The 16,120-nt window shown below is 38.3% G+C and overlaps 1 protein-coding gene and 1 long non-coding RNA gene across 2 annotated transcripts in view; one reads left to right on the forward strand and one right to left on the reverse strand.

Annotated features, from left to right (window-relative positions):
- LOC113593040 (uncharacterized) overlaps positions 1-16,120 on the reverse strand; it is a 39,129-nt gene that overhangs the window by 4,406 nt on the left and 18,603 nt on the right. The gene's annotated exons all lie outside the window — the stretch shown is intronic.
- APC (APC regulator of WNT signaling pathway) overlaps positions 7,447-16,120 on the forward strand; it is a 172,994-nt gene continuing 164,320 nt past the window's right edge. Inside the window, exon 1 of the mRNA XM_053225736.1 lies at positions 7,447-7,621. The gene's annotated coding sequence lies outside the window, so the exon portion shown is untranslated. The remainder of the gene's footprint in view (positions 7,622-16,120) is intronic.

Consider the following 16,120-nt stretch of genomic DNA (forward strand, 5'->3'; position numbering starts at 1 on the left):
GCTTGTTCTCAAGTACCACCTTGCTTTCTCTTAATCTGACAATGTATCTTAGAGATGGAGAGTTCAAGGTGGACATTTTTTTTGTTTATTTTTTGAAAGAGAGAGAGTGCCAGCTGAGTAGAGGCAGAGAGAGAGGGAGTGAGAGAGAGTCTCAAGCAGGCTCTATGCCATCAGTGCAGAGCCCAATGTGAGGCTCAATCTCACAAACCATGAGATCATGACCTGAGCCAAGGTCAAGAGTTGGATGCTTAACCAACTGAGCCACTCAGGTGCCCCTCAAGGTGGACATTTTTTTAAATGTTTATTTATTTATTTTGAGAGAGAGACAGAAAGAGTGAGAGCCAGGGAGGGGCAGAGAAAGAGGGAGAAAAAAAAAATCCCAAACAGACTCTGCACTGTCAGCGCAGAGCCTGATGTAGGGCTCCATCTCATGAACTGTGAGATCATGACCTGAGCTGAAATCAAGAGTTGGTCACTTAACCAACTGAGCCACACAGGTGCCCCAAGGTGGACATTTTTAACTGCAAGCAGCAAAGGCAGAATGGGGAGGTGGTGGACACACTATGGTAGGTAGTACTAATTTGTAACTCCCAGCCTCAGACATAATCTTGTCCTATTCCCCAATTTCCTATTTCTACGTTCTACCACAAGAGAAGAAAAAGAATTAGGAACCCTCCAGTTCTGCTATTTCACAACCATGTTATCTCCAGGCAACTCGGCTCCTGGCTGGACAGTGGTCATTTAGGAAGGCAGAGCCGCTGCAGTGAGTAGCAAAGAACTTATTAGTATAGCTAGTGTCTCTCCAAGTCGTGGTGGGAAAGATAACCAAACATGAAGATTTTGGTAGAATTACTGGTGTTCTTAAGCTAATCTAGAAAGTTGTTTTAAATTGAGTGGGAGATGGTTTTTAAAAATTATTTCCACTTAATTCTCGTTTGCAGCCTAGAAAACTGGAATTATTATGACTTTAGGGAGAAAAAAAGCAAAGACTATTTGAGGTCAGCACAATACTGTCAATATCCAAGTTGGAAAAGTTGGAAAGCTATGCTGTTTTTTCTTAGTCTCATCTTGTTCTCAGTAATTGCTTCCTTTCAACCATAAAGTTGTTTAGTGTAGGAGAGATATTCCAAGGCTTCTCTTTATATTCACTGCTGCAAGATCCCATTTTAGCATAATTACAGTCTTGGAGTTGCAGAGACAGGCTCACTCTATCTAGCTGTGCAGCTGGCTTTCTCAAATGACAATAGGATGCTCACCAGCTTAGCAACGTCCAAGGCTGGGAGCCAGGGGGAGGCCCTCATGCTGAAATTTTGCCCTTGCTTTGTCTGTATTTCCTCCGTGAAAATGGGGAAATGGCTTAGAATATTAAAAAGGCACAAAGTTGTTTTTTTTTTTTTAATTCTTTCTGGGCTTTTAAAGGGACGTGCTGAGTTTTGAATGTGGATTTTTAGTATCCCAAATCAGAGATTATTCATCTTTACATCTCCAACTGATATTACTGAGCAAAAAAAACAACAACGACAAAGAAAAACCAATTTTGCACTGCTTTTCCCTTCTCCTTGTCCTTCTTCTTACATTTCTTTTTCCTTTTTGTGGGAAGATTAAAGAAAGTCTAAATTTGCCTGCCTCCTTTACCTGCAGAGTGACTCCACATTGGCTTGACTCCTTGCTATAAAAATTATTTTCATGGTTTGAAATAATCAATAACTGTTCACATTCAACCTTCATATCTCTAGAGACTTCTGCTTACATCTACACTGACTTTCTTGCTTCTCAATAAAGACCAGGCCCCCCCTTTCTTCTACCCAGCTTACCCAGATGTATTGCCTGCTGCCCCCACATTCTGTTTATTCTTCCTTCACACAAATTCTTATACCTTTCTATTCCACTTATCACAGCCTTAGTTCAAATCTTTATATCTCTTTTCTGAATTATCACAAAACATTTCCTAAATGGTCCATCTACTTGTAGGCTCTCCTTATCCAAACTCTTTTAAAGGTTTCAGACCAACTTTCTTACAGAACCACTACAAAAGAATGAACGAGAAGGCTTATAAACCATTCCTTATGTGTCAGGGGCCAAAAGAGACATTGGAATGCTTGGATGAAAGACACTTTCATGACTGTACTTTCTACTCTGGTCAAATTGGTGTCTTTCCTGGCTTAGGGACAAGCTCCCTATATCAATGATTTGGGACTCTGGAAATGTCTGGAGATATTTTTGATTGTCCCAATCAATGGGGTGGAGAAGGGAGCTACTGTCATCTAGTGTACATGAGTCAAGGATGCTGCTAAGTATCCTACAATATACAGGACAGCTCCCCACAACAAAAGTATTACAGTACAAATGTCAGTGGTACCAAGGTTGAGAAACAATGCACATATTAGTAGTTGACTCATTAGTTGCCCTGTCAGTTCAATGCCTCTCCTCTACATGTAATCAAATCCTCCCCATTCTCCAAAACTTCTTCAACTCTGGCTCTCCTAATCAAATTCTTAAAGCACTTTTGGTCTTAAAGCACCTCTCCCAGGGGGTGTATCAAGTGTCATTTTCCTGTGGAGATAGTGCTCTATGTCCCATGTGCCCTACCTTGTCAGGGTATTGCTATAAGTCACTAAGCCTATATTCTACTTTATTGTCCATAGCACCAAATACATGGCCCTCCATATGTTACCCAGTTAGTAAATACTTGTAACTCAGAAGATGATCCCATTAGCCAAGAAATTGGCAGTTGAAGTGGTCAGAGGAGATCTACTGCAGAGTTGCAGGGGTGCCTGGGAGGCTCAGTCACTTAAGCATCCAGCTTTTGATTTCAGCTCAGGTCATGATCTCACAGCTCATGAGTTTGAGCCCTACACTGGGCTCTGTGCTGACAGCACAGAGCCTGCTTGGGATCTTCTCTCTCCCTTTCTGCCCCTCCCCTGATCGCACATGCATGCTATCTCTCTCTCTTTCAAAATAAATAAATAAGCTTTATCTGCAACAATCTCATTAAGAACAAAGCTAAGAGGGGGTGCTTGGATGGGTCAGCTGGTTACGCGTCTGACTCTAGATTTCAGCTCAGGTCATGATCTCACGGTTTGTGGGATGGAGCCCCATGTCAGGCTCATCAGCACAGAGCCTGCTTAGGATTCTTTCACTCTCTTTCTCTGTCTCTCTGCTCCTCCCCCACTGCCTCTCGCTCTCTCGAAATAAATAAACGTAAAAATTTTTTTAATTTAAAAAATTTTTAAATTAAAAAAAAAGAACAACGCTAAGAGAAATGAGAATGTAGAGAAAGAAAGGGACAGGACCACAGGAAGTACTGTCTAGAATGAGAAAGTTAGAATGTGCACTTAATCAGACTTTTTTCTATTGTGGTAGGATATACATAACAAAATTTATCCTTTTAAATATTTTTTTATGATTTTTTATTTTTCAGTAATAAATGTGGGGCTTGAACTCACAACCCTGAGGTCAAGAGTCACACACTCTACTGAATGAGCCACCCATGCCATCCTCATTTTAATTATTTTAAGTGTACAGTTCAATGATATTAAATACATTCATTTTATTGTGTAATCATCACCACTATCTATCTCCAGAACACTTTTAATTTTATAAAAGTGAAACCCTATACCCATTAAACAATAATTCCCCATTTTCCGCTTCCTCCAACCCCTGGGAACCACCATTCTATTTTCTGTCTCTATAAATTTGCCTATTCTAAGAACCTCATATAAGAGGACTCATACAGTATTTGCCCTTTTGTGACTGGGTTACTTAACTTAGTGTAATGTCTTCAAAGTTCATCCATGTTGTAGCATGTGTCAGAATTTCCTTCTTTTTAAAGGCAGAATAATATTCCCCTCTATGTATATACCACATTTTGTTTATCCATTCATTGTCGATGGACATTTGGGTTGCTTACACCTTTGGTTATTGTGAACAATGCCTCTGTGAACATGAGTGCATAAATCTCTTCAAATCTCTGCTTTTACTTCTTTTGGGTACATGCCCAGAAGTGGAGTTGCTGGATCATTTGGTAATTCTATTTTCAAATTTTTTGAGAGATTACCAACTATTTTCCACAGCAGCTGTACCATTTGATATTCCCACCAACAGTGCATGAGGATTCCAATTTCCCCACATCTTTGATAACACATTTTATCTTCTGTTTTGGGGAGTTTTGTTTTAATAACAACTATCCTAATGAGTGTGAACTGGTATCCTATTGGGGTTTTGATCTGCATTTCCTTAATGACTAGTGATGTTGAGCATCTCTGTATGTGCAATTGACCGTCTGTGTTTCTTCTTTGGAGCAGTGTCCATTCAAGTCTTTTACCCAGTTTGTTCAGTTTTTTTAACGTTTATTCATTTTTAAGAGACAGAGAGAGACAAAGCATGAGCAGGAAGAGGCAGAGGGAGAGGGAGACACAGAATCTGAAGCAGGCTCCAGGCTGCAAGCTGTCAGCACAGATCCCGATGTGGGGCTCAAACTCACGAACTGTGAAATCATGACCTGAGCCGAAGTTGGATGCTCAACCGACTGAGCCACCCAGGCGCCCCTACCCAGTTTTTTTTTTTAAAGCAGATTGTTTGTTTTGTTGCTGTTGAGTTATAGGATTTCTATATACATTATAAATATCGATCTTTTTTATCAGCTATATGATTTGCAAATATTTTCTCACATTCCTTGGGTTACCATTTCACTCCGTTAATAGTGTCCTTTGATGCGCACATGTTTTAATTTTGATGTAGTGCAATTTAGCTATTTTTTCTTTTGTTGCTTGTGTTTTAGTATCATATCCAAAAAAATTATTGCCAAATCCAACATCATAAAGATTTTCTTCTATGTTTTCTTCCAAGAGTTTGCAGTTTTTGCTCTTACATTTAGGTTTTGATCCATATTGACTGAATTTTTGTATATGGTGTAAAGTAATGGCCTAACTTCAATCTTTTACATGTGGATATCCAGTTTTCCCAACACCATTAATTGAAAAGACTGTCCTTCCTTCATTCCATGGTCTTGGCATCCTTGTTGAAAATCATTTGACCATATATGAGGGTTTATTTCTGAGCTCCCTATTCTATTTCATTGGCTTATATGTCTGTCTTTAGGCTAGTGCCATACTGTTTTGATTACTGTGGTTTTGTAGTAAGTTTTGAAATCAGAAGTATGAGATGTCCAATTTTTTTCTTCTTTTTCAATATTGTTTGGCTATTTGGGGTCCCTTGAGATGCCACATGAATTTTAGCATGGATTTTTCTATTTATGCAAATGATGTTGTTGGGATTTGATAGAGATTGCATTGAATATATAGATCACCTTGGGTAGTAATGACATCTTTTTTTTTTTTTTTAATTTTTGAGACAGAGAGAGACAGAGCATGAACGGGGGAGGGTCACAGAGAGAGGGAGACACAGAATCTGAAACAGGCTCCAGGCTCTGAGCTGTCAGCACAGAGCCCAACGCAGGCTCAAACCCACAGACCATGAGATCATGACCTGAGCCGAAGTCGGATGCTTAACCGACCAAGCCACCCAGGTGCCCCAATGACATCTTAACAATATTACATCTTCCCATCCATCACCACTGGGTTTCCTTCCATTGATTTGTGTCTTCTTTAATTATTTCATCAAGGTTTTCTAGTTTTCAGTGTATAAGTCAACCAAATTCTTTTTTTAAAGAAATTATTTTGCAAACAATACAATAACAACAGTTTTAGAAATTTAAAAGTAGAAGTTATTCATTTCAAATCTCACTTCCCAATAGATCATTTGGCCTAACTTTTCCAATGTATTCTTCTAGTCTTATCTGCATGTATATATCATTTCAACATAATCATAAATCATCACATGAATCCAATTTTGAACCTTGTTTTCTATAATTATTATATTCTACTTATTTTCCATGCAGTCATATAGTGACTTCAACAGCTGAGGGTGCTGCACCAACAGTGGATTCTATCCAGAGGATGAAGTATAGTCAGTGGCCTGATGCTTAGAATAGGAGTAAATATGGAAATCCTCTTTTTTTTTTTAAACTTCCACTAAGTAGTGGAAATAAATACTTACTAAGCACAACAAAAACAAGAGTTTTAAAGATTGCTCCAGAGAAGCTGTTTTGGTGGTTAAATGAGAATAGTCACAATTCAAGAAAAGGTATTGGCTGACTTTACTAGTGCCTCCTCTGAATATTTTCTAATCCTAGTTCTAACATGTAGCATTTAACATTTGGAATCCATCTTGAAATACAAGAGACCCAAAGCATCAAGAGCATTTATTTGCTACACTTATAATGGCAGATGATTGAAATATTCATATCCATCTGTAACTTTTAGTTACTCAGTTTTTAATAGCTGCTTAGGAATTCTATGAAACTGCATAGAATGCAAATAAGTTTTTTTATATGAAAAGCAATTTTAGTGATATTTGGTTTTATCACCTTTCTTGGAATGAAAAACTAAGTTGATGGTAATGAGCATTGAATTGTGAGGTATGAATTTGTAAAGACAGGTTTTGGAAGGCTTGCCATGCCAAAGTTTATAATCAGGGTATGAACTTGCCCCTTCAGTGAAAGCCATCTGTCTCCTAGAATTCTCTCTCCTCAAGTCGTTAGAAGAAGCCTGTACACACTTGACTCTACCAATGAAAACCCACAGCTTCACCTCTTCTTTTACAAGTGTATGCCATTTCTTGTATGAATTTGAGGACTGCTGAAATGTAAGCATGCGTCTTGGAGTCTTCCTTTCTCTAGCTGCCTGCTACTCCCTCTCTTTTTTCCTAATTTCTGGTCAGACTTACAAAAGATATTATGAACGAAAAATCCTCATAGGTCTCCTTCTCCTTCTCCTTCTCCTTCTCCTTCCTCTTCTTCAATTCTTATGGCAATTTTAAAACTTCTTATATAAATATTCTATTAAGTCACATTTTTCTACTGTGACCACTTTCTCTAGGTTCAAGAATTGGAACATTGGTAAAGCACTTATAATGTTCCTTTTAATTAACTTCTAATGTTTGCTTTCCCACTCAGTTTAAAATTAAATATTTTTTATACGGGAATATATTTTTGCAGTCCTGGATTAAAACTTAACTCCCAGAGACCAGCCCTGAAAGATCTGAGACCTTACTTAAGAGGTTAAAGTAATAAATACCCAGTGAACAGCTACTGGAGAAATGGTTAGTTTAACTTTTTAGGCTGGGTGCCCAAGGTGGGCTGCTTCCATCTGTAGGGCACACACACCTTATTGTAGAGTGCAGAATGCACACATTTTAGCTAGTCACTTTCAACATATGCCAGGGAAGTAGATAGCTCCATTAGGCAATGTCAGAGAAGATAAATGTATCCAAATTACTTGCCAAAAATGCTTAGTGAGCATCAGAGAGATGGGTTCTGCTTTCCAAATTATTAAGCAGACTATTCAGAAGTACTGAAACATTCATTTTTCATTGCAGATTGTTGACTGGGAGCCGGAGACAGCTGTCTTCCTCTGATGCCCCATGGTAATGCCCACAGGAACTTTCTCCCTTCAGCATTCAACATGCTAAAAGGTGTGAAAGGATATGCATCATTTAGCAGGACTGACATCTAGGATTTGACTGGAGAATTTTAGGCACAGAAGCCTATGGATCCTGGAAGGTCAGTTGTCTACCTCTAGATGAATTTGTTTCAGTAATATCAACTTGTCTGGTTTTCTCTGCACACACAAAAAAAGCTGAAATAAATTACCACATTCTCAGGGTCCCTCAGTAGCTCAGATGGTTAAGTGTCCAATTTCAGCTCAAGTCATGATCTCATGGTCCATGAGTTCGAGCCCCAGGTTGGGCTCTGTGTTGACAGCTTAGAGCCTGGACCCTGCTTCAGATCCTGTGTCTCCCCCTCTCTCTCTGCCCCTTCCCTGCTCACACTCTGTCTGTCTCTCTCTCTGTCTCTCAAAAATGAATAAGTGTTCAATTTTTTTTTAATTCAGATTTCAGATTCTCATCCCAGGTAGGGCCTGGGAACATGCTTTTTCGCAAACAACAAAATTTTGAGGTAGGTGATCCCATCACCTCTCATCTGAGGCACACTGCCTGAGGACCAAGCAAAGCACCCCCTCAAAGTGCCCCTCAGAGGATCTGAGCTCTCTTCTCCCCCTTGGGGAAGGATGAAATGAGCATCTACACTCCTTCAGGATTTTAGGCAGAACTACTCATAAAAAAGAATTAAGAGCAGTTAGTAGCATTGTTTTGACATATGTCAACTTAGTCATCTTCTTTTCTCATTCTGGTATTTCTTCAATTTTTCTCCAAGAAGAAATGAATTGTTGGCTCCAGCTCTAGATCTCAGTTATTATTTTACTATTTTCCACTAAAGAGCAGAAAGCTATCCACCGTGGCCGCTATGTTTAGGCAACAGTTCAATTATCATATGATAGTTCCTTTATTAGTAACTAGTAGTGAGGGACTAGAACTCTAGCTAGCTTTTCCCTTCTGACCACTAGACACTTTGAAGAGAAAGCATGTAATAGGAAATAATAGGAGGTATAGGGGCATTCTCTGTTTGAAACCACATCTTAAGAAACTTGGATAAAATACGTGAAGTTCCTCTTCAATGCTTTTCTTATTGACTTGGAACTCCCCACCTTCTCATCCATTTCTTCTTGAGAAGACCTAAGTGTTTCTCTGTTTGCTACCACCTGGGTGCCCCTCAAAAGGGGCCTCTAGCTAAAATTTTCTCCTCCTTCCTGTATATCAGAATGTGTTCTCCTATAAAGCTTTAACTATTCATGTATCAATATCAATGCAGAAATCAATTTTTATTGTTACCAAACAGAATCTAGCTGCACATCAAAGGAATAACACACTCAGGCCAAGTGAGCTTCATTCTAGAGATGCAAAAGTAAATCAATTTTAGGAACTCTATTAACTTAATTCATTTTAATATATCTGAGAAGAGTCACCTAAGATCATTTCCACTGATGCTAAAAATGCTCTTGAAAAAAATGTACATCTGTTCTTCAGAAAAACTCTCAGTCCTCAACATGATTGAGTAGATCTGTCTTAGCCCCAGAGCCGTCATCATACCTAATGGGGGGCTACTAGAAACATTTTCACCAAAGTCAGATAAACAAAGGATATTTATTTACTCTTAACTCTCATAAGTCACTATAGGAAAATGATAAATTTCATGGATTTTGGTATTGAACCACCAAAGTTCAAATGCCACCTAGGACCTATGAGACTGTGGGAAATTTACTTACTATTTCTGTGCTGAATTTCCCTTTCTGTAAATGTAGATAATGATGAGACTTACTTCTTAAAGCTCCTTGCTAAGAGGTGTAAATAGATTGACAAGTATAAAGTACTTATACACTACAAGGCATATAAATACTCAATAACTTTTTACTATCATCATTATTATTTAACATTATTTTTTGAGGTACTAGACAAGTAGACAAACCGAACAGATAGGAGAAGGGAATTTAGAGGTATTAAAAGGAAAGATCAAATTATCTACATTTTCAGTTACTGTAATTATAAAACTGGGAAATCTAAGAGAATCTCCTGAAAAACTACCAAAAACCAATAAGAAAGTTCTATAAATAGTAGAGTATAAAATTCACATTCAGAAATCAATAGACACCATGTATATGAAGAAAAATTAAATTTTAAACTTCATTCATTTTTTTTTTGAAAGAGAGAGCAAGCAGGGGAGGGGCAGAAGGAAAGGGAGAGAGAGAATCTTAAGCAGGCTCCACACCCAGTGCAGATCCCAACAACTGTAAGATCTGACCTGAGCCAAAATCAAGAGTCAGATGCTTAACCAACTGAGCCTCCCAGGTGTCCTGAAACTTTAATTTTAAAAAAGGCATAGCATGTTCCTAAAGAAGAAGACTCAGCATCATAAAGATGTTAATCCCCCCTCAGTTAATTTATAAGTCTGTCACTATCATTAATAAAATGCAAGGAATATTTTTAACTAGATAAGCTGATTCTAAATTTCATATGCAAAAACAATCATTCAGGAAGTTCCAGGGAAATTCTGGAAAAGAAGAGAGTAAGTGACCATTTATTCCCACAGATATTAAACATTATAAAGTCTGTCTTTCAAAAGTATATACTATCACACACATAGACAGATTAACTGAATAGAATATAAACCTAGAAATGAGCCTACACACACAGACACACACACACACACACACACACACACAAGAATTTAGGGTACAAAAAAGTTGTCATTAGTATCAGCTGGGAAAGGTGGAACTATTAAATTTTTTTAGACGGTGATGTGGTAATAATATAGCCATCTATGAGAAAATAGAAATAGATCCTGTCAAGAATTGTGACAAGCCTGAGATCGTACCCAACAAGTTAGCCTGCTAGGGTTTCAGAGATGCTCTCAGAAGACAGAGACTCCTGGGTCAAAGACAAAAGAAGCATGAGCTCCATAACGGCATCAGTTCCCCTTGCTCCTTAAGTACCCTGAGAGTGGTGCAGAGATTGGCCCGGGGGATGCCCCACACAGTAGGTTGTGTCACAGGGTGAGGAACTTTGAGTTTAGGAAACTTTCCATCTCATAAGGGGACTGCTAGCAAACCTATCTAACCTAGAGGGAAACATCTTTATTATCCTGACAGCAAAGAAATCTGCCCTTTGACCTGGAGAGAAATATTATCTCTATCTCCCAAGGCTGATCACTACATAAGCATCCCTGCAAAGAGAGTTCAGAACGAAAGTTGTCGTAAGATGCACAGATATTTGAGAGCTCCATGGACAACTGACTCGCGACAGATCCACACCTTTCCTCATCTACCAAGATAAATCCAAAATGGTTCAAAAACTTAAACGTTTATAAAAAAAGGAGGGTGCCTGGCTGGCTCAGTCGGCAGAGCATGGGAATCTTGATCTTAGGGTTGTGAGTTTGAGCCCCATGTTGGGTGTAGAAATTACTTAAAAATAAAGTCTTTTAAAAAAGGAAACAATAAAAGAACCATAGAAAGAAAGAATACTCAAAATGGCAGAGACCTTACTAAACTATGATGCAAAAATATTATAACATAATTTTAAGTGCATGCTAAAATTACCAAAACAAAGTCAAGAAACAAACTGGGGAGGAGAATTTACAAGTCATATCAGAAACACAGAGCTAATTAACCTAATACAACTGTTATAAATAAAATGCTAAGTGAAAAACCAAAGCCCAACAGAAAAACAGACAAAAAAGAAAAACTGTTCACCAGAAAAGAAAATACAGATGTTTCTTAAACATATGAAAAGATTTTCAATTTTACTCAAGAACAGCCTACTAAAATTACAATAACATAATATTCTTCACCTTTTCAATTGGCACAACATAAAAATGTCATAAAACACTATATTGGTGGCATGGAGAAAGAATTGGGACAATCTCTATGAAGAGAAATTCGACAATACTACCAAAATTAGAAATGTGTATGTTCCTTGCAAGTCCATTTCTAGGAATTTACAGATACACCAGTACACATGCAAGTGTATACAAATGAGATTCACTGCAATATTGTTGGTAATGGAAAACTATTGGAAGTAACAAATTTCCACCAAAAAGGGATTTGTTAAATAAATTATGGTACATCCATATATATAATGCAATACTCTGCAACTATAAAAGAGAATTAGGAAACTCTATGTGCAGATATGGAAAAGATCTCTAGGATATAAAGTTTTTCAAGTTGATACAGAAGAGTGTATGCTATATGTTGCAATTCCTCTGTTTAAAAAAGGGGAGGACAAATTTACATTTGATTATATTTATATAAAATGCATCAATAAAGATACATGAGAAATTAATAATAGTGACTGCCTTCAGAAAGGGGAACTGAGTGGCTGGGAAAGGATGTCTTTCCACTGTATATCTTAATCAGTCAGGATTCAGTTACAACTAAAAGAAACCCCCTGGCTAGTTTTAACAGAAGTGCCTTTAAGACAAAAATTTAGATTCTTACAAAACTCACTGGAAATGCTGGAAGAGCAGACTTTAGAATAGCCCCCCCAACCCTCGCCAAAAAAAAAAAATGCTCCTAGAGAAACACCAAATGCTCAAGGAAACTGCTGACTCTTCCACTCTCAGGAAACCGGGGTGAGGGCAGTGAGGGAGAGAAATTTATGGACTTGACTTCTGGTTCCAGGTTCATCCAGCTTAGTTTCATTCCACAGATCAGAAGGCAGAGTCAGAGCCACTACAGCTGACTAGAGGAGAACTTGGGCTTAGCTGCAATTTAGCTGATACCACTCTCATCAGCTAAATGGATGACTGACATGCCATTTCTTGCCCCAAATAATTTATTTCCAAATTCAAATTTTATAAAAGTCGGTCTGATTGGTAAATCTAACTCGTATATGAAACTGTAGTTTCAAGGATCTATTTAAATACAGTTTTCACTTTTCAGCCTGTACCTTATAGAAAGTTGGCGTACAGGATGAACAAGCCCATCTATTGGATTTACTACAATATTACTTCTTAAATTTTGAAGCACAAAAATGCATTAACTATTTTTTTATTCTTATGTTTTTATTTTTATTTTTTTGAGAGAGAGAGAGAGCAGGAAAGAGAAAGAGAATCTCAAACAGGCTCCACGCTCAGCATGGAGCCCAAGGCAGGGCTCGATCCCACGACCCTGGGATCATGACCTGCACTGAAACCAAGAGTCGGATGTTCAACTGACTGAGTTACCCAGGTGTCCTTGTGTTAGCTATTCTTAAAAATGAAAGTAAAAAATTAAAAGCTTACTAAGTCTGGCTTATAACAACTTATTCATAATCACAAAAATAAAAGTAACCAAGGGTCCCTGTATTAGTTTGCTCAGGCTGCTATAACAAAATACCACAGACTTGGTGGCTTAAACAACAGAAATTTATTTTTTCATAGTTGTGTTATCTAGAAAGTCTAAGATCAAGGTACCAATCAATTCAGTTTCTGGTGAGGGCTCTGTTCTTGGTTTGCAGACAGCCTCATGTCTATGTGATCACATGCTTTTCCTCAATGCGTGTGCTCAGAGAGAGAGAGAGCTCTGTGTCTGTCTCTTCCTCTTCTTGTAAAGGCACAGCCCTATCAGATTAGGGCCCCACCCTTATGATCTCACTTAACCTTAATTATCTCCTAAAGGCTCTGTCTCTAAATACTGTTTCATTGGGGGTTAGAGTTTCAACATATGACTTGGAAGGACACAATTCAGTCTGTAGCAGTCCTTTAACTAGGGAATAAAGAAAGAAAATCTATTACATCCATACAATGAGATACTACTCAGAAATAAAAAGGGACAAATTATTGAAGTATAAAATACCATGGATGAATCTCGAATGCATTATGCTAAGCAACTAAAACCAGATTTAAAAGGCTATATTACTGTATGAGCCTATTTATATGATGTTCTGGAAAAAGCAAACATACAGAAACAGAAAACGGATCAATAACTGTTAAGGAACAGAGAAAGGTTTGACACAAAGGGATGTGAAGGAATTTTTTGGTGTGATGGAATTATTTTATATTCTGATTATAGTGATGGTTACATGACTATTTGTATTTGTGAATACTTACAGAACTTTACACTAAAAGAGATAACATTTAAATTATACTTAAATTTTAAGATTAAAAAAAATCCTATTCCATGTCCTCTACCCTATCAACTAGTCATCATATTGTAAGATAATAATGTGTAATAATGATATAAAATAGCTCTTCCCTACCAAGTATTTCTTTTATTGCTTTTTGAATTTAACAGAACTTCCAGGAGAAGATAAGGTACTGACTTAGCTAAAGACTGAATCTTAATGAAAGTTTAGAGAAAGATTATTTTTTCATTAGAATGTCCTTTGTGATTAAACTCCATTAACAGAAAGTCACTTACTTAGTGTCCAGGCCCACAAACTAATAATAATAAAGTAGGAATCTGTGTAAACAGTCCTGAGCTCTCTTCCTGAGAGCTAGTTTAAAAAAAAAAAAAAAAAAAAAGGCATCAGAGGGATTGAGAGAACATGAATCCAACCTGCTGTGTCCTATAGCCACACCTACTCAGAAGAGGAGAGCTAGGTTTCCATTTCTCAGCTGATGTCCTCCCCCTCCCTTCTCTCCATTTTCCCACCATCTGCCTGGTGTCAACACAGCAACCAAATATCATTTGTACCATGTTTTATCATCAATAAAAGAAAAATAAACTGGTGAGCAAAGCCTTTGTTATAACAACATAAGAACATTTTTTAAACCTCACCAAGCAAGGAAACAACAGATGAAAACCACAATCTCTAATGGCACTTCTCTTAGAGAAAACAAGTAGCACAGCACTGATAGCCTATCAGCATGAGGACGCAGAAAATGTGCAGGCAAATTTCCGGCATGTTATTCCCTAGACAGTTTCTCCATTTATTTGCTATGCAGTGAAATTTATTTAAAACATTTTGAGGGCATCATCAGACTAAAAATCATCAGACCAGAAAGGTCAACCTATTCAGAATGAAAACAAAAACTGCATTGCTCCCAAATAACATCATCCATCCTGCTCCTCTCCACTTAGCTTCCTCTCATTCATTCCCTGATGGTCAGATTTGCACACTGTGGGAAGATAGGTTGAGTCTGTTATCCAACCTCTTCCCAAGCAGGAAAACTAGTTTGGAAGGTAGATGAGGGTGGGAGTAGGGCTGTGCAAATGTAGACCCCTGTTCTTCCCCTTGGGAACTGAGCCTCCAACCCTTACTGTGAGTCCAAGAGCTGTACGTACTTGGGTCTGGCCGGAGTTGCAAGGAAGCAGGGCGACTGCCAGGAACACCTCTACAAGATGACTGGGATTCACACTTGGCTGCCATGCTCATTGCTGCATTTCTGCACTGCCTTGCTCAGGCCTGGGCTGCCCAGTGAGACCCACAGAAGTATTCACTCCTCCCCACTGCTCTCAAGTGGTCACTCATCCCTATTTTTAGGATTCCTTAGCAACTGAACAACCTGTTATTCCATAGCTAATATTTTGCATTCCTGAGTCCATTACTCCACTTATCACCCCCTCCTCCCTTCCCCCAAATGTATGCCATATTGTGCCTGCGGGTTCTATCCTCAGATGTATCCCCTATCATCCCTGTGAGTTCTCCCGGGACAGGAAAAGCATATTCATCAGCATCTGCTCTGTGCTGCACAGCTCCTGGATTCAAGACATTCTTCCTACTCTGAACCCCTTCTAATGAAGTTGAACCCTATTCCCATCTTCCTATTTACACCAGAGATGAGGAACAGCTAATCAACATTCTCTATATCATAAGGTTTCATTTTACTTTATTAGAAACAAGAAATACATGGCATATTTAAAAAATCAATTAGCTGCTTTTGAAAAAGCCATAGGGCAAGAGAGCTGCACCTGTCCCACTATGGCTCCAGTATGGGAGGAGAATTTATTTTGTAAGCCCCCGGGCCTAAGAAACTCTCCCTTTTTTATTGTAAATCATAGAAGCGTTTGTGCTACTGTTGTAGATGTTATCATATAACTGAGTGGGGGAGATCTCTGCTTTTTTCAACTCAGGATCATTTTTAATCATTCAGTCTTGGCAGCTCCGGTTCTCAGCAACCCCTCTCTGTTACTAACAGCTTGTTCCTATTCTTAGCATGGTGGGAATGTTGGCCTATGTGATGTATTTTGGGAAAATCAGCTAGAGTCATTGAATGTACAAATGATGAAGCTCATTTTATAGATATTTAAATTAAGATAATGCTAACCTTAAACTGCTCAATCTTCCACAATAAAAACCATTTCTAAGTGTATCCTATTTATTATGAACATTTTTTTTTTCTGGTGAAAAGAGATTCTATTTTTCTTTTACCATGAGAACTTAACAATAAACAGTTTTACAGTGACCTCTCAACAAAGACCAATGTACTTTCAAATTGGAAAGTGTGGGTTCTAGACTCACTGGTACAGACTCTGCTTCTGCTCTCCTGTGGCAGCTGGTATGCTCCACTGAAGAATTGTCCTTGGTGGAGCATGAAGCAGGACATTCTTTTGTGCAGGCCCTTCATTGTCTTGCCAACTATGTCAGGTTTTGTCACTCTAGTACTTAATGGAAGGGCAAGATGTGAATGTGGGTAATTTGCATTAGCATGGACTCCATAGGCCCAGAGTTTGACTCTTTTGCTACA

The sequence above is a fragment of the Acinonyx jubatus genome, chromosome A1 (assembly GCF_027475565.1).
Source record: "Acinonyx jubatus isolate Ajub_Pintada_27869175 chromosome A1, VMU_Ajub_asm_v1.0, whole genome shotgun sequence".
NCBI lineage: Eukaryota > Metazoa > Chordata > Mammalia > Carnivora > Felidae > Acinonyx > Acinonyx jubatus.